This window comes from Bufo bufo, chromosome 6, assembly GCF_905171765.1.
Source record: "Bufo bufo chromosome 6, aBufBuf1.1, whole genome shotgun sequence".
NCBI lineage: Eukaryota > Metazoa > Chordata > Amphibia > Anura > Bufonidae > Bufo > Bufo bufo.
This window is the reverse complement of record NC_053394.1, coordinates 426,459,683-426,478,323: the sequence shown is the minus strand read 5'-3', so window position 1 is coordinate 426,478,323 and position 18,641 is coordinate 426,459,683.

Genomic DNA, 18,641 nt, shown 5'->3' with positions numbered 1-18,641 from the left:
TTTGCGGAACCATCTATTGAAAATGTTATGCCCAGCCCAATTTTTTCTATATAATTACTGTATACTGTATATGCCATATGGAAAAACGGAACGGAAACGGAAACACAACGGAAACAAAAATCGGAACAATGGATCCGTGAAAAACAGACCGCTAAACGCTGAAAAAATCCATACGGTTGTGTACAGGAGGCCTTAACAGGAATATCTCCCTGGAAAAAAGCCTGCACTCAGTTACTGCATAGAAGGGGGACTGTTCCAGAGACGAAATTTCGAAATCATTTTTTTTTCTTGTGCCTGTATTACAGTAATTTGCGCCAAATTTATCAAAAGTTTTATGCTGATGATAAATTTGGCACATTTTTAAACATAACACTTTTGTCTACAGGAGTAAGACTGCGCCCTTTAATTCGTAGTTGATAAATCTAGCTAAGGCCCAGTCTCCCACCCACTTATCTGCATGAAATCACACATTTCTGAGGGAAATGGAAGGGGGTTGTGTATTGTGAAGCACTGTGTACATTAATGACACTGTCATGGAGTGATAGCAGGTACAGGAGTCGGGGTGGGCACCCGTGACAGGGATGACATGAGGAGTGGCGCTCCGGTGACTCACGAGTTATTACCATCCAGCCTGTTATTACCTCAGTCACATTTCAGCTGCATACACCATGGGAGGTCCATGTCTCCTTCCTAATAACCTGTTACCTCCACGTCTGCAGAGCTGACATCATTATAGAAAGGGAGCAGGTGAACCGCTGTATCTAAGCTAGCTGCGTGATACTGTCCCCATCATGAGGTGTTGTATCTAAGCCTATCCTGTGCGGCACTGTCTGCGGAACTGTCATATCTAATCCTATGATGTGTTACTGCCCTTTGAGACTGTGTATCTAATCCTATGATGTATGTGGGATACTGTCAGCTGAGCTGTTGTATCTAATCATATCACATGTGAATCTAATTCTATCATGTGTGATACTGTCCTTTGAGAGTATGTATCTAATCCTATCATGTGTGATACAGTATACTGTGCTGTGTATCCAATTCTATCATGTGTGATACTGTCCTTTGAGAGTATGTATCCAATCCTATCATGTGTGATACTGTCCTTTGAGAGTATGTATCCAATCCTACCATGTGTGATACTGTCTGTTGAGCTGCTGTATCGAATCCTATCATGTTTGAATCTGTCCGCTGATACCGTGTATCTAATCCTATCATGTGATACTGTTTGCTGGGCTGCTGTATCTAATTCTATCATGTATGAAATTATCCACTGAGACTGTGTATCTAATCCTATTATGTGTGATACTGTCTGCTGAGCTATGGTATCTAACCCTATCCTGTGTGATACTGTCCCATGAGACTGTGTATCTAATCCTATCCTGTGTGACACTGTCCCATGAGACTGTGTATCTAATCCTATCCTGTGTGACACTGTCCCATGAGACTGTGTATCTAATCCTATCATGTGTGATACAGTCTGCTGAGCTGTGTATCTAATCCTATCATGTGTGACACTGTCCCATGAGACTGTGTATCTAATCGTATCATGTGTGATACTGTCTGCTGAGCTACTGTATCTAACCCTACCATATGTGATACTGCCTGCTGAGCTGTGTATCTAATCCTATCATGTGTGATACTGTCTGCTGAACTGTGTATCTAATCCTATCCTGTGTGATACTGTCTGCAGAGCTGTGTAACTACTGTAAATATATCACGTGTGGTACTGCCTGCTGAGCTGTGTATCTAATCTTATCATGTGTGATACTGTCTGCTGAACTGTGTATCTAATCTTATCATGTGTGATACTGTCTGCTGAACTGTGTATCTAATCTTATCATGTATGATATTGTCTGCTGTGCATCTAACCCTATCATGTGTGACAATTGTCCCATAAAACTGTGTATCTAATCTTATATATGATATATTGTCTGCTGTGTATCTAACCTTATCATGTGTGATACTGTCTGCTGAGCTACTGCATTTAACCCTACCATATGTGATAGTATCTGCTGAGCTACTGCATCTAACCCTATCATATGTGATACAGTCTGCTGATCCATGTATCTAATCCTATCATGTATGATACTGTCCCATGAGGCTGTGTATCTAATCCTATCACGTGTGGTACTGCCTGCTAAGCTGTGGTATCTAATCTTATCATGTTTGAATCTGACCACTGAGGTGTATCTAATCATATCATGTATGATACTGTGTATCTAATCTTATGTATGATATTGTCTGCTGTGTATCTAACCTTATCATGTGTGATACTGCCTGCTGAGCTACTGCATCTAACCCTATCATGTGAGATACTGCCCCTTGAGACTGTGTATCTAATCCTATCATGTGTGATACTGTCCTATGAATGGTGTATCTAAGTATATCAGATGTGATACTATCTGATCAGCTACCGTATCTAACCCTATCATGTGATACTCTCTGCTGAGCCCATGTATCTACAGGTACTATTACACCAGCAGATGTCATACAGATCACGATAAACGGAGATGTAGCGACTCGTTAACGATATAAATTTCGCCTATTATACGATAATCGTTCGTACCTGCGGTCGTTACTTGTTCCCTTGTTATTACATGTAAAGATGGGGACAGATGCTTGGTCAAAAGATAGCTAGCGAGTAGATGACTCCATATTATACGAACGGATTTATCAACGATCTATTTTTTATAATGCTGAAAGGTCACGATGAACACGAAAGAAGCGATTTGTCGCTGGTCTTTGAATCGTTCACACTTACGACATCGTTTATTTTCGCTCGCATGCACGAGAATCTGTACGATAATCGCTTCGTGTAATAGGGCTTTAAAGGGAACCTGTCACTGGGATTTTGTGTATAGAGCTGAGGACATGGGTTGCTAGATGGCCGCCAGCACATCCGCAATACCCAGTCCCCATAGCTCTGTATGCTTTTATTGTGTAAAAAAAAAACGATTTGATACATATGTAAATTAACCTGAGATGAGTCCTGTATGTGAGATGAGTCAGGGACAGGACTCATCTCAGGTTAGTTTGCATATGTATCAAATCGTTTTTTTTTTACACAATAAAAGCACACAGAGCTATGGGGACTGGATATTGCAGATGTGCTAGCGGCCATCTAGCAACCCATGTCCTCAGCTCTATACACAAAATCCCGGTGACAGGTTCCCTTTAAGTCTTCCATGGGATTACGTACGTATGTCTCCCACGCCCCTAGGGACAATATAACATACGAGCATTAGATGTATATCCAGCACATTGGGCCATGGATGGGAAGTGATGACATGGAAGAGCTGATGACATCACATCTCATTGCCCCCGGTAATACTCCACTATCAGGAGCCCACCCTGGGATTCATGGGGATGAATTCCGCCTACAGATGTATAAAAAAAAGTGAGTTTTGGCCCTAAATCTTGCTCAGGAAATCATCCCATCACACGGCTGGGGCACAATTAGTGACTGCTATGACCACAGGTGACATCACGGGATAGTGAACAGGTGACATCACTGGACCGCCATGGACTCTGGTGCTAACTAGCTGCAACAATCTGGGCGCTGCTTATCAAACTGCAAGCCTAAATAATCAGCGTCACTGCCTCCATGTAATGACTCGTTCCATATTGTACAGGATCCCCCCATGTCTCCGGACTAGACGTATGGCATGATCCTCGAAGTGAGAGATCGGATTAGATAGAGCCGCAGGATCGGGCTCAACACCACTAAACAAGCGTAGGAAGATGATTTCTCTGATGGGAATGAGCGGTATGAACATAACAAATGGATCCACGACATTCTTATCAGAACTAGGATGTACTTTGTGATTTATGCCATATCATTTGAAAGATCACAGCAGCACAGAGCATTTCAGGAGGGGCTGTGAGATGACATTAGAGATGGCAGAGATGCATGTGACAGCAGTGTGTGGAGGGAGATGGGGACCAGCGGAGGTCACAGACAGATAGTGAAAGCAGCAGCACAGAGTGTTTCAGGAGACGTGCGTGGTGATGTGATGGGAGGTCGGAGATTGTAAGCTACCTTAAGTTGACAATATAGATGAGATAAATGTCGGCTGAACCCACCCTCTCTCTGTTTAGGACACTTGCATACTTGGTCCGTGTCGAGCATGCATGTGTATGGTTAGGGGAGAGATTGCAGTCAGCTATCTAATGTGCATGGTGAGGGTCCCCAACAGCACAGAGTATTTCAGGTAAGGGGTGTGGGGTCACAAGGGACTGTGACCTTTTGGGAGTTCACAGTCAGTGACTAATGCAGTGGAAGTCGAAACGTTTAGCAGACAGCTATCTAATGTGCATGACCAGCCCTGAGGGTCCCCAGCAGCACAGAGTATTTCAGGAAAGGGATGTAATGATCTTGTCAGAGGTCACAGTGACTTATACAGTGGAAGTCGAAGTGTTCAACAGACCAACCCTGAGGGTCCCTAGCAGCACAGAGTACTTCAGGAGAGGGGGCTTTGTGATACTTTGGGAGGTCAGTGGAAGGAGCAGGATCCCCAGCAGCACAGAGTATTTGAAGAGCAGTCACCTGTCTAATAGTAGAACAGGATCAGGATTCCATTGGTAAAAACGTGGCCGCACTATCTGACAAATCTCCCATCATGCACCCCTTCCTCTAGTGACGTGAGCCGCTTGAAGATACCCATCATGGGCAGCTAACCGCACCACAGGAGCCTCCTGATTGCCAGTAGTAATTAGAAATACTTAACATGGTGCCACTCCATGTATCATCTTCCAGTCCAGATGGAAACCTTTCAGCCCTGATGTGATAGCTTCTATTTCATCATGGTGGAGCAGCTCGTCCTCACTGGGCATGACCTCGGGCCGGACTCAAGATGTGGCATGGAATGTGAAAGGCGGAGGTAAGCCGGGATACTATGTACAGAGGCTTATAGCAGCGCTGGGAGGGGGGACTAAAACTTTTACTGGATCCTAATAATATCCACTCAATAGCTTTGTCCGGGCTAATGATTTCTGAGTGTTTTCTTTTTAGCTTAGAGAAAACTCTTTCCAATTTGTCTTTGGAGTTGAGTTTGTTGTGTTGGATCAAGAGATGTTCCATATGGACAAACATTTGATTCCGCCAAAACCATAGAAAGCATGGGAAATGACACGAGGATACTTGAGCCGAGCAGACAATGTTTCTCATATGTCCTTCTAATCCTCCTCATCCAGACTAAAAAAGCTGATGCGTTGGGATGCCAAACCACGCTGAAAACGAGACCAAGTCTTCTGATGGATCGGAAAAAAACTTCTTCTGACTGATGAAAAAAAGGGGATTGTCGGATCGTTATTGCTGAAGCTTGATGTTCCTACAAGACAGATTAGTTGGTAGACAGCAGAGGACTAGAGGACACGTGTGTTTCTCCATTTGTACTAGTTGTGATTGGAACGTTTAGCCAAAACGTCTCCACTGATCAGATGGCCGTGTAGGTCAGATGCCAATTTTGTCTGTGATACTTTGCAACCAAACTACAGCCTGCTAAAGTCAACCATGTCAATGATCTACAGGCTGATGGGCAATGACCAAGGGAAAAGCAAAACTAATGGCTGATTAGGAGACCAGTGGGTGAACATGGGGTGCTGGTCATTGCTCCGGAAATACACTACTTACATAAAGGGATATTTGGCTTTCGGGTGAAATTTATGGAAAACACAAAAATTTCCCGCTCCAGTGATATTATATGATGAAAGTCGGGCATTTAAGTAGAATCAGCAATGGGGATTTCCTCATGTCAAACAAATTATTGAAACAAAAGCCAACACCAGTGGTGGGTATACCGCCACAAAAATGTCAGTATCTCAATAACTTGTCATGTGGCCTTGAGCATCAATTACAGCTTGACAACGATGTCTCACAAGTCGACTTATTGTCTGCTGAGACATGGCATCCCACTCTTCTTCATGGGAGGCCCTCAGGTCATTGAGGTTCTGGGGTACAGAGTTACAAGCCTCTACACCTACACAGTGACTCAGCTAATCCCATAGGTTTTCAATGGGATTCAGGTCTGGAGAAAGTGCAAACCACTCCATTTGAGGTCTCCAGCAGCCGTTCCCTAATGATGCGACCTCAATGAGCTGGCGCATTGTCATCCATGAAGATGAAATTAGGCCTGTGTTGTTCATGCAGAGGCACAATGACTGGATTAATGGTGTTCTTCAAGTAGTATGGGCTTATTCACAAAGTGTAGGGCAGTTCTGTATTGACTAGACACACCTGCCCGCACTGTAACACCACCACCACCAAAGGCTCGTCTGGTGACAACAGTGGCTAATGCATAGCGCTCTCCTTGACGTCTCCAACATCATTGTTGGCCATCATTTCTGCTCAGCGTGAATCGACTTTCATCAGTAAACAGCACTGAGGCCCACTGGTCCCTCGTAGATGCTCCCTGGCCCATGCAAGACGATGACGAATGTGCCTGGTGGTGTGGCCAGGTACCCTTGCAGGTTGTCTAGCAAGACCATGCTGATGTAAAAGGTTTCAAATGGTCTGACGTGACACTTGGGTGCCTCTCACCTCCCTTGTATGTGCCTGGAGTTGTGTGGCATTCATCATCCAGTTCCGCAGGGCATTGTTCACAAGGATGCGGCAATTAGTCTGGGATGTGGCCAAAGGATGTCCACTTCTATGCCTTTCTGTGACTCTTCCAGTCTCTCTGTATTTCTGTTGTAACCTGCTGATGACACTCTGTGACACTCTAAGCTCAGTGGCCACTTCTGTCTGGGAACATCCTGCTTGAAGCCTCGCAATGGCGAGGTACTGTTGATCAATTGTTAGGTGTCGTCTTGGTCTCTTGATGTCAAAATGTGAACAGCATGATGAGGAGGACTGTTTAATTCCCAATTCAAATTAAGCCAGGAAATTTATTGGGCGATTCATGGATCAAACATCTGTTGCGAATTTTGCCGTTAAGCTCCTTGTTAGAGAACAGCAAGTTGTGCAAAAAGTACTAAAACACTGAACAGATGGACATGTGCATTCAAAAGTTCAGCCTTTTTAAAGTGATGGCCTGTCCTCAGGACTTCTGGGGAGGAAGCTGCAGAGAACAGCTGATCAGTATTTCCTGAGAATAGGCCATCACTAAAGAAAGGCTGGACAACTCTTGAGAACTGAATGACAGTAAGGTTTTGTTTTACATGGGCTGACCATCAGGAAAGAAAAGCTCTCCTTCCCTACCGTTGCCCTGTGTATACATGCCACCAAACACACGACAAATAAGCAGGTACTTGTTTGTTGGGCGATCACTTCTTACATGAGGAAACAAAAATTCAAATTTGTCAGCAGCACATCGCCCTAAATGGGGGATGAATGATTGCAGCAATTATTGTTCGTCCGGCATTCACTGTGCATCGGGCCATGTGTGCAACGAGCACCCTCAGACTTGTATGTCGTCGATTTCCATTCATTCTGGGCTGAATATATTTAAATAGGGTGATGCGCTACCAACAAATGACGAATTTTGGTGCCGCATAAAAGATGCAGTCACCCTGTGATCTAGCTCGCCTGTCAAGTGATCGGCAGCACATTCACACGGCCAATTATCAGGAATGATCGCCTGTACAGGTATTTATTGCTTGGTTATTTACATTTGCTGAGAATTGTTTGGAACTGTGTTTTGATACCGTTAGGTGTACTACAACTCCCATTCTGCACTTTAGTCAATAGAGACTTGTTTAGCTTCTACAACTGGCCTGGTTATGGACTCCAGCATCATATGCCAGCCACAGCACCTACATCTCCTGCCTTGCACTCGCACCAAACCCACAACACCAAGGGCACCCCAGCTACCATCAGGTAGGAGCCCCAACATCAGGGTGTGCCCTCCTATCACTGCCCTGGTCCTAGGGAGCTTAGGTGTGAGGACTGCCAGAGCTACTATCACTCTCATCCTCACCTCCTCCACATAAAGAGCTGCTCGCCATCTCTACTGATATTACATACCGCCACTCAGTTAAGAATAGTCCTTTATTAGTCTATAAAACCGCCGTTGTTATTTACCGTCAGATTTGTGATGTTTCTATGCTGTATTCTCATACCATCGACTTCACGCTGCGTAATATGCGTATAGACACAAGATATCAGTAGACCCTGTCATTAATACCATAAGGATACTGTGCGGCACAAGATACTGAACTTTATAGAATATATCATACATACACATATAAAAGTCGTCTATACGGAGGGTCTGAAGGTCAACGGACCAAAAACGTTCATATAATTGCCTTTCAAAGAAAAAAAATATAAAAATTAGCAGAGTGCAGTCTGATATACACTGGAATGTGGGTTGGGATCGGGAGTCTTCATATAATTATACAGTGATGTCATCGCTCGTAATAAATCTTCAGGAATGATCTGAAAGGTTACAAATATGAATAAGTCAATTAAGCGTCTTCTGCGCTCTTTGGCACACTGAATGTACAAGTTGCCTGAGGTACCGGCCGATGAGGTGTGGTATATTTTGGAATGAGAGAAATAAGTTGTCAAGTGTCACGCAAAGCGCCCTCTTTGGACTGGAAGTCATCAGAAAAGAATCTGACAGCATTGGCATCGGTTTTGGAATTTCACTGATGAAACGTGATGACCGGACTATTTATCTAGGCCCCTCTCCAGAGTATGAGGCACGCACCGGAAATAAGGAACTGTCCTATGGGGAGAAGATATATAGGGACGGCAGGTAAAATCTGTGAATCCGACAACTATAGGATATGGGTATTAAAAATTATATTAAAGGGACTTTAGTTTTTGCTTAATATCAGATTGGTGAGGGGTTCATTTCAATGGGGCCGCAAAAGATGCGGACAGCACACCGTGTGCTGTCCGCATCCATAGTTCCGTTCCGTGGCCCTGCAAAAAAGATAGAGCATGTCCTATTCTTGCGGACAAGAATAGGCATTTTCTATGACAGTGGCGGCCATGTGCGGTCCGCAAATTGTGAAACGCACACAGGCAGGTATTCGTGTTTTGCAGATCTGCAATTTGAGGACCACAAAACACTACGGTCGTGTGAATGCGCCCTTAGATGAATGTAGACCAAACCCTCTGATTTCGGTGGGCCCAGCCCATTATATTCATGGAGAGCGGTGTCTGGAGGACACCAGGCACCCCCGCTGATCAGCTGTTTGGCGCTGAATTAGTGCCAGGTACTGTGTACGCATCGGAAGCAGAAGGCTTCGTACGCGGTGTAGTTTCCGCCATCTCATCATCCATTAACTTAAACAGGAGCGGAGCTGCAGTACCCCGGCATGGCCTCTGCACAGTGTACGGCGCTGTCTGCCTCCAGCAGCCTGAAACAGCTATCTTGGGGGCACCAGATGTCGGACCCCCACTGACCTGATACTGATGACCAATCTGAGGGTAGGTTATCAATATCTGTAGCCCGGAGACCCCTTTAATGACATGCATAGAGAGCGTACTTAACTAGTCTAATGTGTACTGCTAGTGACAGAATCCCTTTAACAGTAGCGATATGGATAGTGGTTTGCCCAGGAATATCCTATGAAAAGTCAATTAAAGGGGTTGTGCAGGATTAGAAAAAACATGGCTTCTTTCTTCCTTAAAAAGCACCACAACCTGCCCACAGGTTGTTTGTGGTATGGCAGCTCAACCCCTTTAAAATGAAGGTGCAAGGACAGGGATCAGCAACCTCCGGCACTCCAGCTGTTCTGAAACTACAACTCCCAGAAATCTCCATTCACTTCTATAGGAGTTGCAAGAGCAGCTGAGCCTGTGTGAATGCTGGGAATTGTAGTTTCACAGCAGCTGGAGTGCCTGTGCTAGAACAACAATATCACATGTAGGGCCCCAGTGGACCACAGCAAAGGGTTAAAAATCGTTAAAAATGGTTCATTTTATGTTGTAGTATAATGTTAAAGCACTGTATGCACTATATACCAGTATATGTAATAGCATTGTAAGGGTAACAAATTGTTAACACTCGCAGACTAGTTTAGTTTACCAAAGTGATGGACTTAGCCCGACCCTGGTTAGTTAGTTTTGAAGAGCTATAGGAAGGACGTGTATGAGAGCTCCTACAGACTAGGCCCAAGTCCAGAGAACATTTCCCTCTGAAACTACAGCTGCCAAAGAAGAAACGTTATCATCAGAGTATCCCTAGGAGAAAGAGGCCAGACGTCTTAGAAGGTCTAGAACCACCATCAAGGTAGCAAGTTATATGCTCGTTTATGGCAAAAGACTTTACTTCTGTGGACGGTGAAATGCTTCTGTGCCCACCACACTTTGAGGCAGACTGGCCATCCGTATCTAGAATCAGCACCCCTCAGCCCAGGAATTTCAGAAAGGGTTAATAAGAGCAGTATAGCATTCATATGGTCATCTTTGAAGGCTTGCAAAGTACTTAGAGTAAGACTCAGGACTACTACTACCATCATTGTTGCTGCCTATATACAGCTATTGGGAAAAGACTATACTGTTATATACTTTGGAACTTTGCCTTTTGCTACTACATGTATTACTACTCCCATCATCAACTCAGTAAAGAAAGACTTTAGTTATTGCAACCAACAGGCCTGGTTATTGACTCCACCATAAATCTGATGGACCCTACCTCTTGCCTTGCACCCAGCCAACTATCTTCCATCAATGGCACCCTAACTACTGCCAGGTAGGTGCCCAAATACCAGGAGCCCTCCTATCACTGCATAGCCCAGGGAGACGCAGGTTAAGGACTGCCACTGTAAATGGTGAGAACTACTATCACCATCATAGCTACTACCATTCCTCCCATCCCATTTTGGAAGAAATCCTGGACTACCCCTGTAACCTCAGCACTACATCACGTCATGCCGTCTCATCTTCGGCAGGTCTTGGGTGTCTTACACCATAAAGGCCAGAAAGTTCCTGCACTCTCCTGACCTTTCTGGCTCTTTAAGTCGATGGAACGGTGAGAATATTTTGGGAAAATTGCTCCAATACTTATTTAGTGGAGTGTAATTAATCCGGGCGTGGAGGATAATTACCGTCAGTTGATCTACGCTTGGTGCGATATTAATACCTGGGTGCTCGGTGAGAGTGGCCGCGCCTTAGAGCTAAATGGCCTTATGGATGACTCGTTCTATTCAATATGAAAATGAGCCGGACTGATAATTGCTCTAAATCCACTAATCTGTGTTCTCAGGCTGGAAGGATCGCCCCGCGAGCTGTGAGCTGGCTGGAGCGCTCGTATCAAACCTCTGCTGGGATTCCTGTTGTCCGGACCAGTAAACAACCACAAAGTGACAAACACAAGTCATAACCAGGAGGTCATAAGCACGCCTTGGCGTCGAGGCTGTGTAGAGGGCATGATGTGTTCTGAATGCAGAAAATGCGTAGATGGAAGTGGCCTGAACCCACCAACCTCACCAGGATGGCAGGCTGTGTGTGGGGGTCTTCTGACTCTCCCCCGAGGCAGATGTTTGGGGAAAGTAAGATTAGATATGATGCACATGCATAATCGATAAGCCACCAATTAAAAAATATGGCAACCTCTCCTCATTCAGAACACATGCACACTCGGCCAAGGTGAGCCGGGCGGAACAGCTGTTGGCTGAGGCAGTGTATGGTCACCAACACTTTTCAATGGTTTTCAAGGTTTTGAAGTTTTTTCAAATACAAGATATCTAAAGAATATTTATTTGTTCTATTCTATCCTGGTTAGAAATCCCCACTGAAGGCATGCAAATAGTGGTGGTGTGCATGGAAAGGGCATTCATACAGCATTATATAACAGACATACCGCCGCATTCTCTTCTGTTCAGCGGTGCAGGAGCCCTGAAAGGATAGGGGCCCGGCCAGACAGATGCTGCTGTCTATCTGCGACTATAACCCATGGGTGATGGACACCATCATTAGGCTTTTGTCACTGTCTTCATTTAACATATACATTGGGAGCTTTTTACAATGTACACGTAATACGGAACAGAAAAAAGCAATGTGAACATAGCGTTATACTCCATCAACAAAAGGGATAACTGGAATAAACATATCTGTAACTCTATGGACAGATTAATGGACTTTATTTTGTAAGAATGGCCCCCAAAAATAAGCTGATCACAGGATGTCCCTTCTCACCACTCCAAATCAGCTGTGATCTATGCAGGAAACTGGCAGCAAGTGTTTAGCTCCACTGCAGTGCCACCACTGGTATTCCTGTAGTGATTAATGTGGTTATAACACCTAGCGGTGTTAAATATTATTGCACCTTTTTTTTCTTGTTGCTAAGACTGCTGCATTGTGGGTGGTGCAAAGCATCCTGGGAAAGAGAAGTCTCCAGGACACAGTACAGAGCTGTCCTCCTGCATATCACCTTCTTAATCTTTACCATCCTGGTAAAAGCATATCTGGTGAGAGATCGATCTTTGTTTCTGGGACATTATGTTATGCAGAGCTGTTCAGCTAGTTATCATTGTTACTCAGGGAAGTTGTTATAACCGTTAGATAGGTATGCAATCCTATGTATAGGCAGCCATTTTACCAGATGAATGTTATTGTTATAGTACATGATTCCTATGCTTTATACTTATACATGTTATTTGTATTCTTATAGTTTTACCAAATACTCCTGTTTTGCCAATCATACAAACCTGTTAACCAATAAACAAGTTAGACTACAAAGAACAGTCCCCTTATTTGGAAAACAGGGATGGTTTATGCTGAATGTCAGACTGCACACTGTGTGAACTTGTATGAAGACAGAACAGTAAAACAGATGCTAGTCACCAGCAATCGTGGATCTGACTACATGGAGCCACCCTCTCACACGCAGTCCAGCGTATAAGATTGCAGCGACTGCCATACAGTCACAAGAAGTGAGAGCGCAGCCCCAGCATGTGCAGCGCGATCCAGACCACGCTAAAGTCAGTTTCTACCTAGACTGAGTCTGCACAGAGACATTAAGCAGCCAGCAAAAGGCACACAATGTCCGCTAGCCAGGCATCATCATACAGGACCAGGTCACGAGCAAGCTGCTCTAGCAAGTCCTCAATAAAAGAAAAGGCTGCTCTTGCCCCCGTGCAGAAGCTGAGACTGCAAAAGTAAGATCTTCCTTTGCTGCACAAGAGATGCAACTAAAGCTAAGGCAAGCAGATCAAGAAACAGAAAGAGCATGTGGGCAAGCATCAATGGAAAAGGAGAGAGTACTCCTGGAATAAAAGAGAGTACACCATCAAGCATCAATGGAAAAGGAGAGAGTACTCCTGCAAGCGTCACTAGAAAAACTTGCCGCAGAGAAAGAAGCGGCAGCTGCAATAGCCAAAGCAGAGTACCTGGAAGCCTTGGAGTTCCCCGAATCCGAGAAACACAGCTAAGTACTTGGGCCAGACCTAGATGAACAAGATCCAACACAACGTGTCTCAGAAAATGTCCATCAGGACCCCAAGACAGACAACTATGATCCAGTATATCAGCCAGCTTATACAGAGTGCCAAAGATCCTACCTTGAACCACAGTACCTCAAACAGGACGGTATATGACAAGGCAATGCTGACCACAACTTCCGCTCTGCAGAACAAAAGCTACAACCTTCGCTTCGATTCAAAGGGACACCCTTCACATCAGAACGGTATTATGAGGACTTCCCTAAGGGCTCTTTCACACCTGCGTTCTTTTCTTCCGGCATAAAGTTCCGTCGTCGGGGCTCTATGCCGGAAGAATCCTGATCAGTTTTATCCTAATGCATTCTGAATGGAGAGAAATCCGTTCAGGATGCATCAGGATGTCTTCAGTTCCGGAACGGAACGTTTTTTGGCCGGAGAAAATACCGCAGCATGCTGCGCTTTTTGCTCCGGCCAAAAATCCTGAAGAATTGCCGCAAGGCCGGATCCGGAATTAATGCCCATTGAAAGGCATTGATCCGGATCCGGCCTTAAGCTAAACGTCGTTTCGGCGCATTGCCGGAGCCGACATTTAGCTTTTTCAGAGTGGTTACCATGGCTGCCGGGACGCTAAAGTTCTGGCAGCCATGGTAAAGTGTAGCGGGGAGCGGGGGAGCAGCATACTTACCGTCCGTGCGGCTCCCGGGGCGCTCCAGAGTGACGTCAGGGCGCCCCAAGCGCATGGATCACATGATCACATGGATCACGTCATCCATGCGCATGGGGCGCTCTGACGTCATTCTGGAGCGCCTCGGGAGCCGCACGGACTGTAAGTATACTGCTCCTCCGCTCCTACTATGGCAACCAGGACTTTAATAGCGTCCTGGCTGCCATAGTAACACTGAAAGCATTTTGAAGACGGATCCGTCTTCAAATGCTTTCAGTACACTTGCGTTTTTCCGGATCCGGCGTGTAATTCCGGCAAGTGGAGTACACGCCGGAGCCGGACAACGCAAGTGTGAAAGAGGCCTAAGCCAGAAACCACTAAAAGGTATGGTGATATCCGCACATGCAGCATAACAATACCACACCGGGTAGTATTGGCGCCAACCTGGCCGCCATGGACTTCGCTAAGTTCTTTCCTAAACGGGAGCTGGTTATTAATGGACTTATAAAGTTCACCGATCGCCCCGAGAACTACAGGGTATGGCAAGCCTCCTTCCAGAACGCCATAAGAGACTTAGATCTTTCCTGTAGTGAGGAGTTAGATCTCTTGGTAAAGTGGCTTGAAAGCAAATCTGCTGAACACGCCAAAAGAGTCAGATACATTAATATAAACTATCTGGGCTAAGGACTAAAGAGAGGTTACCAGAAGCTCAGGGAACTCAGTGACTTGTTAATAGAGGTACAGGTTGCTCAGGCATAAGGAGATCTGCAAGGGTATAAGATTGCAGCAGCTGCCATACAGAATTCTTGGACACCGCCAGAGGTGTCAATCCGATTGTCCAAAAACTCCCTTACAATCTACAGGAGAAGTGGATCACACATGGTTCCCATTATAAACAGGTTCATAATGTACCATCCCCCCCCCCCCCTTCCTTCGTGGTGTTTGTAGACTTTGTTACTCAACACGCAAGGATCAGAAACTATCCCAGTTTTGACTTTACATTGTCATGTCCCACTACCCCTGGTCTCAAACCTCATAAAACACCAGTGGCAGTCCACAAAACTAACGTTGCCTCCACAGGTTCTCCTTACAGGCCGTTTAAGTCTTCTCAAGAAGAGAACAAACTCAAAGATCTTACCAAACAATGCCCCCTGCAAAAGAAACCACATTCTCTACTAAAATGCAGAGCATTCAGGGAGAAGTCTTTAGAGGACTGCAAAGAATTCCTCAAAGAAAACAACATCTGCTTCAGGTGCTGCACTACAACATCGCACTTCGCCAGGAACTGTAAGGCCAGTGTGACATGCACAGAATGCAGTAGCACAGAACACAACACGGCTTTACACCCTAGACCACCCTCTCAGGTTGTAGCTGGCCAGCTAAGACCTGTCCTAGGTTGCTAGTATAGCTTATATGTGTATACAGCTAGACCTGCCAATAGCCTTAATACAGTTCCTATGTTTATGTGATAGAGACAAAAGCAGAGTTATTTATTGTGACATCATGTTTTGGATGTCATATAACTGTTATATTTTGTGTTCACAGAAGCAGAAAAAGATTATATGCCTTTAAGATTAATTTTGTAATGTAAGGTAAGCTCAGTGACACAGCAGAAACAACTGAAAGCATAGTGGTAATATGTTGTTGCTGGGCAGAAGTCTAGAGCAATCACAGACAGCTTCTCACACAGCAAGTGTTTTCACCAATCACAGCCAGCCTCACACACAGCCTGTCTGGGAATTCCCCCAGCTCCTGCTGCTAGAATCATTATTCACCAGAGACAGGAGCTGAAGAGACATTCACTCCACTGAGAGCTGAGTTTTATGGGAACAAGAGGCCAAAATAGGTAGTTAAAACAGTTACAGGTAGTTAGAACTGTATACTGAACTAGATATATATGTGTTTACTTACAGTTCCACGAAATACAAATTCAAATTGCCAACATACAATTGCAAATTGAAATTGCCAGCATACAAGTGCAAATACAAATTGCAAGCATACAAATGAAGAAAAGTTGAAGTTAATAAAAAAGTTATTTCAAGCATTTGGTATGCTCTTTAAACCTACTCTTTCCATAGAACGGCGCTAGAGGAATTACAGAGTAATAGACAGTCTGGTTAGACTAAAAAGTCAGAGATATCAAAATTCTTTTAATGCCACAGCGCAAAAGAAAATTCATTGTGCTGCGCCTGCCACACAGGTATCATCTCAACCAGAGGAGCATGACGGAAAGCAGATAGACACCAATATAGATACTCAAGTGGTCAATTCTCCCTGTACAGAGATCTGTAAAGGACTTGCAGGAGGGAAGTCCAGTTTAAAAATCTGCCTTGTCAAACTTTATCCGGGCGGTCACCGAGATAAGGCGATCAAGGTATACGCAATCTTAGATGTCAAATCAATAGGTCTTTAGCTAAATCCACCTTCTTTGACACCTTCAACATCGTAAAGCCTGGTTCTACCTACTCCTTAAGGACATGTGCAGGTACCGTTGAGACGGCGGGGAGGAAGGCAACTGAGTACAAGGTAGAGTCCATAGATGTTCAGACCTGCTTGTCCCTACCAACCATACTGGAGTGCAATCACATACCTGACAACTGGTCTGAGATACCTACACCAGAGGTGGCAGCATACCACCCTCATCGGAAGCGTATAGCTCACCTGATACCAGAACTGGACCCAGAAGCCCTGATAGTCTTACTCCTTGGAAGAGACATACTACGAGTCCACAAGGCTAGAGGACAGAATAACGGTCCCCAGAATGCTCCATATGCCTAGAGACTTGACCTAGGATGGGTCATTCTAGGAGACGTCTGTCTAGGAGGGGCACACAAGCCAACCTCAGTCAACAGTATGCTCACCAATAGCCTTGAGAATGGATGTCTTTCCCTATTCCAGCCATGTCACAGTAGTATCCTGATAAAAGAACTGCCACACAGAGCTCCCGTGCCTTGTCCTTTCCCAGATCCTTACTGTGAAGACCACGCCTGCAATGGTGAGCAAGATCATTTAGAGTGCACAGTCTTCCACAGGACACGAGAAGACAACAGGGTCGCGATGTCCATAGAAGACAGGCTGTTCTTGGAGATCATGGATAAAGGAATAGTAAAAGACAAGTTAAAAAGCTGGGTCGCACCTCTACCATTTAAACCCCAGAGACAATGCTTACCTAACAACAAAGAACTTGTCAACAGTCGATTTATCTCCCTCAAGCACAAACTTCAGAGGAGACCAGAGGTAAGAGAACATTTCTTTACCTTCATGGAAAGAATATTCCAGAACAACCATGCAGAAATGGCACCTGCGCTCCAAGACTCCGAGGAGTGTTTGTACTTACCCATATTCGGCGTGTATCATCCTAAAAAACCAGGGCAGATACGAGTAGTATTCGACTCGAGCGCCAGGTGCAAAGGCGTCTCGCTAAACGATGTCTTACTGTCTGGTCCAGACCTCAACAAAAGACTTCTGGAGGTACTCCTATGCTTCCGCAGAGATTCCGTAACATTTATGGCCGACATACAACAGATGTTCCAATGCTTCCTCGTCAAGGAAGAACATAGAAACTACTTGAGGTTCTTCTGGTAACGCAACAACGATCCCAATGAAGACATTGTAGAGTATCGAATGAGAGTGCACATGTTCGGAAACAGTCCTTCCCCTGCAGTCGCTATCTACGGTCTCAGACATTCAGCCCGAGAGGGTGAAGCGAAATATGGGTCAGATGTCAGATCCTTTGTGGAAAAGGATTTTTACGTGTACGACTATTTGAAACCCACCCCCACGAACGAGACCGCAATCAGTCTTCTAAAAAGGGCTCAAGAAATGCTTGTTCTATCTAATCTGAGGTTGCACAAAATCGCCTTCAACAGCCGTAAGTTAATGGAAGCCTACTCACCCCAAGACCATTCAAGTGAGCTAAAGGACTTGGATCTTAGCACCGACTCCCTTTCCATGCAGCGGAGCCTCGGTTTGTTCTGGGATTTAAAGACAGACACATTCACCTTCCAAATCAGCAGGGAAGAAAATCCCTTCACACATAGAGGATTTTTGTCCACCATAAACAGCTCATATGATCCTCTGGGATTCGTAGCGCCTGTTACTATCCAAGGCAAAATGATGTTAAGAGACTTCACCACACAGACGTTTGATTGGGATGAACCACTTCCCATAGAGAAAAAGGACCTGTGGACAGGTTGGAAGAAGTCTCTCGAAGCTTTGACCAGCTTTCACGTGGCACGACCCTATGCTTCCGTGCCGTCAACTGAAGTCAAGATACAAAGACTATATATCTTCTGTGATGCTTCAGTCAAGGCGATTGCAGCCATAGCATACTTAAAGACCATTGATGTCAAAGAACAATGCCATATACAGTTCAGAAGGAAAGGTGTAGGGTAAAAAATATACATACACCTCTCAAATGTATGTATACTAATGCCAGAAGCCTGACTAATAAAACTGGGGAACTGGAATTAGTGATGTGTGAGGAGGACTATGACATAGTGGGAATAACGGAAACATGGCTGGATGATAGCTATGACTGGGCAGGTTAAAGTCTGTTTAGAAAGGATCGTCAAAACTGGAGGGGGGGGGGGGGGGATGCCTTTATGTAAAGTCCTGTCTAAGGCCCACACTTCGGGAATAT